Source organism: Spermophilus citellus (genome assembly GCF_964194105.1).
Source record: "Spermophilus citellus genome assembly, chromosome: 16".
Classification (NCBI taxonomy): Eukaryota; Metazoa; Chordata; class Mammalia; order Rodentia; family Sciuridae; genus Spermophilus; species Spermophilus citellus.
This window is the reverse complement of record NC_138196.1, coordinates 11444178-11450177: the sequence shown is the minus strand read 5'-3', so window position 1 is coordinate 11450177 and position 6000 is coordinate 11444178.

Here is a 6000-nt window from a genome sequence, read left to right as displayed (position 1 = left end):
TAACATGTAGAGAAATGGTTAAAGTGAAACTGTTTCCCTACCAATTATTTTCTGCCTTTCTCTAGGAATCTAATTTAAAAATGAGACTCTCTGCCTCTTCCTGGGTATCTTCCCTCTTTTCACTTAATAGTACAACACAAAAGGCTTTTCCCCTCAGTCATGTAAATCATCCTCATTCTTTCCACTGATTGCATTATATTCTATTAAATAGATGTGGCAACACCTGTTTGGTCCCTTCCTGACTGACCTTGAGGTGGTGTCCAGATATTTCAAACACGGAAGCAATGAGCATCTTTGTAGATATGTCCATGTGCATGGATGGAGCTACCGGACAGAGCAGTTCAAGTGGAGGGGTGGAGACAAAGACCAGGAGCACTTGAAGTTTTAACAGAGGCCGCGCGATTGTACTTCCAACAATATTTGATTGAGTTACTAAGAATGTGTGAGACTAAGGAAGGGCTTGCAATGAGTCAGAGCTGCCTGGGATGGACAGACCCTCTGAGGGGTGGTGGTAAGTGTGTTCGCTGCGTAAATGGTTATAGGTGCCATTTTCTGGGAGTGTCATAGGGAGGACTGACAGAGTGCACTTGCCCCAAACTCAGTGGCATAGCCTACTGCAAGCCCAGGCTGTGTGGATGGCCACCAGCACACATTCTTTCCTTTGTTGACCAAAATGTCATTACGTGGCATATGACTCATCAAATCGGGGAGAGCAGAGGTGATATACTAAGGTCACCAACATCATCCCAAATCTGTTGGCATCCACTTTGCCCAGGCTGCACCCTCACCTAACCAGCAGGGCTGGAGGCTATCAGAGAGTGTGTTCAGATGAAAAGTAGCCCCAGCCTGGGCCCAGACCACCACGGCTCCCATGACCACCCAGAGAGGAGTCTCCAACACACCTGCCCCTGACCTGAGGGGCCTGGTGGAGTGGGCCACGGCATGAGGCCAGCTACCACCTGCTTCCTGGTGGCAGATTGAAGCTTTCATCCTTGTGTGGCTCTGGAATCCTCCCGGCCTGAGCGAAGCCTGCACTGGCACTTAGGGCTACGGTTTGGTAATCACTCCTCTGAGGCTTAAGTTTCCTGTTCTGCAAGGTAAGAATTCCACCCTGCTCCCAGGGCGGGTCCTGAGAACTCTAACGTAGGTGTGGTGGGTACGAATTTGCTCTCAGGAGCAAGAAACTTGATTTTCCTCCATTTGAACATGAAAGGGAAACCCGACATGAGGAAGGAGCCCAGCACACAGTAGGAGATCACATTGACTGTGCCGAAGAGGAAAAAAGACCCAAACAGATGAACCTAATGTAATGGGCCACTTTTGAGTCAGACAGAGCTCAGTTCAAGTCCCAACCCTCACTGTCAGGAGTGCACATACCCAGGGCATGTTGACCTGAGCCTCCGCTTCGTTATGGAGATAAAATGAAGACAATAACAGTGACTTCCTGACATTGTTGTCTGTCGTGAGGATTCATCGGTGTTGCAGAGCCCTGGCTTTGAGTTCCAGCCACGACATTCAGGAGCCGTGGGACCTGGGCTTCCCCCTGCCAAGGCCCCATATCTACCTGTAAAACGGGGGAGATTCATGCCCGTGGTGGCTCCGTCCTCTGCCACCCAGGCACATCACCCAGCTTTCCCTAAGGCTGATGGGAACTCTCAGCTGTTATTGGACGAAGTCAGGGCAGTGGTTGCTGGGCTAAGAATGGGGACCTCTGTTACCAATTATTTTTTAACCCCAAACCGGGTCCTTTATCCCTCCTGAAATTATGGAACTAATAACAAGACCAAGTGCTCACTGAACAACGAAGGAAGTTTTGTTTGGGGGCAAGAACAGGAAAGTGGGGGGATAAACTCACAAATCAACTTCTCCATCCTTGGGGGGTCAGGAGGTCATAGATATATGGAAAAAGAAATGAGGGGGAGCCCGGCATAGTGGCACACGCCTGTAATCCCAGGTGGCCCAGGAGGCTGAGGCAGGAGGATCGTGAGTTCAAAGCCAGCCTCAGCAAAAGTGAGGTGCTAAGCAAGTCAGTGAATCCTGTCCCTAAATAAAATACAAAATAGGGCTGGGGATGTGGCTCAGTGGCCAAGTGCCCCTGAGTATAATCCCTGGTACCAAAAAAAGAAAAAGAAAAGGGGGAGGGAATAGTTAATAAAGGGGAGGAACGTTCATGTATTTTCTGGGAATGGGCAGAGATTTGGGGATTGAATTCAGGCACCCCCTTTTATGCTCCTTTTATGATTCTTTCTGGTCCTCAAATGGCAATTGGCCCCTGTCATGGCACCGGAGTGTGTCATTTACCATACAGATGGAACTCTATGAAGTCAGAGGTTGTCTGGTGGTCAGTCTGGTGGCCAGCTTAGATCCCATTGGCTCGGCTAGCCCACCTGAAGAACTTTCTGACTTTTCGTCATCCTGTTATCAAAGATAAGTGAGATTGGCCTGGCATGGTGGCACACACCTGTAATCCCAGTTAACTCAGGAGGCTAAGGCAGGAGGATTGCAAGTTTATTTGAGGCCAACCTCAACATTTAGCAAGACCCTCCCTCCTAATAAAATTAAAAGGACCAGGGATGTGGCTCAGTGTTAGAACACCTGCCTACCCTGTGGGAGGCTCTGGGTTTAATCCCCAGGACCACAAAGAAAATGGCCTCTTCTCCACCCCTTCCCACTTCTTCACCCTGGCTCCAAAGTAACAGCCTGACACCTCCTGGCATAATTGCCTTTGGCAGAGTCAGGCTTTTGAAAACAAAAGTAAGAGCCCAGTGCGGGAGGAGTGGTATTCAGCGACTTCTATTATGGCAGTGACCTGAGGGCCCTTCAGAAACTGGCAAACCTCAGAGGTGAATTACCAGGAGCCAGCTCCAAGTGAGTGATTGGATAATGGGAGCTTGTTACTAAGGAAGCAGAGCCCAGGGCCGGGCAAACAGCATCAGCCACCGGAACTCAGGTCCAAGGAGGCCAGACAGGGGCCATGTTTCTGACCAGATGAAAGGTGTCTATTAGGAGCTCAACAGCTTCAAGGAATCAAAGTCCTGTTTCAAAATGACTTGGGCACGTCCGTAGGTGGGCTGCTTCACAGGTGGTTATTCTGTGGCTGGAAATCTCACCCAGGGCCCAGGGGTTTGTCTTTCTGTCTGTCATCCTCATTGTCACAGGAGGGCCTTACCTTTTCCTTCATTCACTCATTTGTTCACAGATGCTCCAAGGTGCATAATAGGAGATTGCCCCAGGCCTGGCTGCGCAGGGAGCGAGTGGCTTGTGCATCAACCATCACCTTAACTAAGACACGTTGAGAGCCAGGAGCTGAGGAATCGCTGTCCTCCTGAGGAGCCCCTCCCAGCCACCTCCATCTAGAGCAGAATGTCGTGACCCTAAGTGCCACAGGGAAGGAGAAAGCAGGGTGGGTTACGAGGTCGGGGAGTGTGGAGGGGACGGCATGTCACTTATAGGGGTGGCAGAGGAGGCCAAGTGCTCTAACGTGGCTTCTGCAGGGATCTGAACACAGGGAGCAGGAAAGCCCAGGGATGAGGGGGCAGGGGGTCCCAGGCGGAGGAGGGGCAGGCGCAAGGGCCAGGTGTGGCTGGGCTTGACCTGTTGGAGAGATGACGCCAAGGAGCGTGTGGCCAGCATTACCAGTAGGGAAGAGTGGTAGCAGGGGACCACCAGACAGCGGTGTGGTATCTGAGCTGAGACCTGGGTGAGAGATTAACTTGGCAAAGAGAGAACAGCAGGATGGGGAACCCCGTTCCCACAGGGTTTGGTGGCTAAAGAACTTGTTTTAAAAATCTGTTTAGATAACGAATAAGAGGAGCTCACATTTTTTTGGTGACTTGTTGTATTTAGAGTCCCTTTTGCAAGAACATACATATACATTGTGTCATTTTTTTTTTTAATCTTTACAAATCCCTGGGGAAGGAAGATGATTATTCCAATTGTATAGATAAGAATTTTGAGGCCCAGAGAGGACTTTTCCTCTGAAAGTTGTACAGCTTATGGAATTGTGGTGATGGAATCAGGACCCATACTGATCTCAGGCTCGTCCTACTAGATTCACCTTTTACTTCTAAAGAAGACACTCTTCAAAATCTTGAGAAGATCCAATACATTAACTTTTTATATTTGTGCTTTCACATATTGTTTATGTACTTAATTTTAAAAAACAGGTAATACATTGTCATGGAAAAATAATCCAGAAATAAAAAAGAACACAGACAGTTTTTAAAAAATGAACCCAAGGGTATAAAAATACTTGTCTCTCTCCTTGTTTCTGCCGTTTAAAATTAGATATGTAAATGCCAGTGGTGGAATTTAATAACCTTAGAAAACGGAAGACTTCCAAGTACACAACTAGGTAAAGAGAGAGAACATTCCCTCCCCTGGAAATAATGGTTTTAGCAGCACTTTCTTTGGGGCAGTCAACAAGGGACAGAGATGTTGATGGGCAGCTCATCTTATTTATGGTCAAACCAGAAGAAAAGCTATGGTTTGTGGCCAGTCCTGAGCCAGAAAGCCTCTCTTGCTTGCCTTCTTGCTTTCCCTTTCTTCCCTCTTTCCTCCCGACCCCTGTCCATCCTCTCTTTATTTTAGTCTCTCTCTCTCTCCTCTCCTCCCTTGTTTCTTTCCTTCCCTATAACTTAACTTCCTAGCAGTGACTCTTGCTTGGCCAGGGCAGGACACTTCCCTTCCAACTTTATCCCCACCTCCTTCCTCTTCTGATTGAACCCTGGGAAGCTCTATCACGGAGCTACATCCCCAGCCCTTTTTAATTTTTTGTTTGTTTGTTTTGACACAGGGTCTAAGTTGGTAAGGCTGGCCTTGAACTTGCAATCCTCCTGCCTTGGCCTCTGGATCGCTGGGATTACAAGTGTGCACCACTGTACGCATCTTACCCTCCCTTCTTGGGGAATCTTCTAGAGCCTCCTCTCTAATGATGGGATAAAATGTGCACCCCCGGTCTTCTCCTTAAGCCCGGCTGTGGTGACCCCTGGACTGTGTCCCCCTGGCTGGCCATGCAGCTCCCCAGCGCCTCCTGGAGCTGCTTTCCTTGCACCAGGCCCCAGGGAGTCCTCTCTGCCTGGAGTCCTCTCCCCAAAGCTCTGCTCGCCCACCTCCTCCTAGAGCCTGGTCTCACCTCACCTGGCTTTTCCTGGCTATCTCCACCCATCTGGTAGCTTCTTGAAAGTTCCCTCCCCTGTGCACCTGGGTGTCTCCCCACCTGCTTCTGGGTAAGCGAGCGCCTTAGGAAAGAATCCTGGCTCTGCAAATTCCTTGTCTGTGGTTTTGAGAAGTCACTCCCCCATCTGGATCTCATTTCCTCATCTGTAAATGAGGCCAGACGAGCCATCTCTGGGGGCCCAGGGCTGTGTGTTTTTCTGGTTCTAGGAAAGTTGGGGATGCTCTTCATTCAGTGTTTCTGTGAGAAGGACCCATCGAACTTCAGGGACATTGATTCTGCCCATGCTTCTGGACGGTTCTTGCCAAGGTCCCTAGGAGGCAGTTTTCCCTGCCAAGAACCTTCTGGCTGTGCATTCCAAACCCTGCTGCCAGAGGCCACCTCACCTCAGTGCTCCTGACATGGAGAAGCTGAGGAAGCAAAGCACTTTGATAGAGAGGAAGGCAGGCCGAGAGGTGGAGGCTGGAGGCCAAGTGCCCCCGGAAGAGGACACCCTGTAGGAGTGGACAAGATGTTTACCAAGTCACAGGTCAAAAGAATGAGCCCAAGGTGACCCTGCCCTCAAGCAGCCCGCCATCCAGGCCCCGCTGGAGTGTTAGGAATCTCCCGGCATGCTCTGCCTTCTCTCAGGCATCTGTCCCCCATCAGCAGCACCTGTTTATTTCGTTTCTCTTTGTGCCTGGGAGTGTGTCCTGGAGCTGCGGCCCCAGGCTGAGATGGGGCCACCGACTTGTGGGCTCAGGGAGGCTGGATCTCAGCACCTCTGTTTTCTGGGGTCCTAGACTCAAAGCCCAGTAGAGCCACCTGGGCTCCTACTGAACATA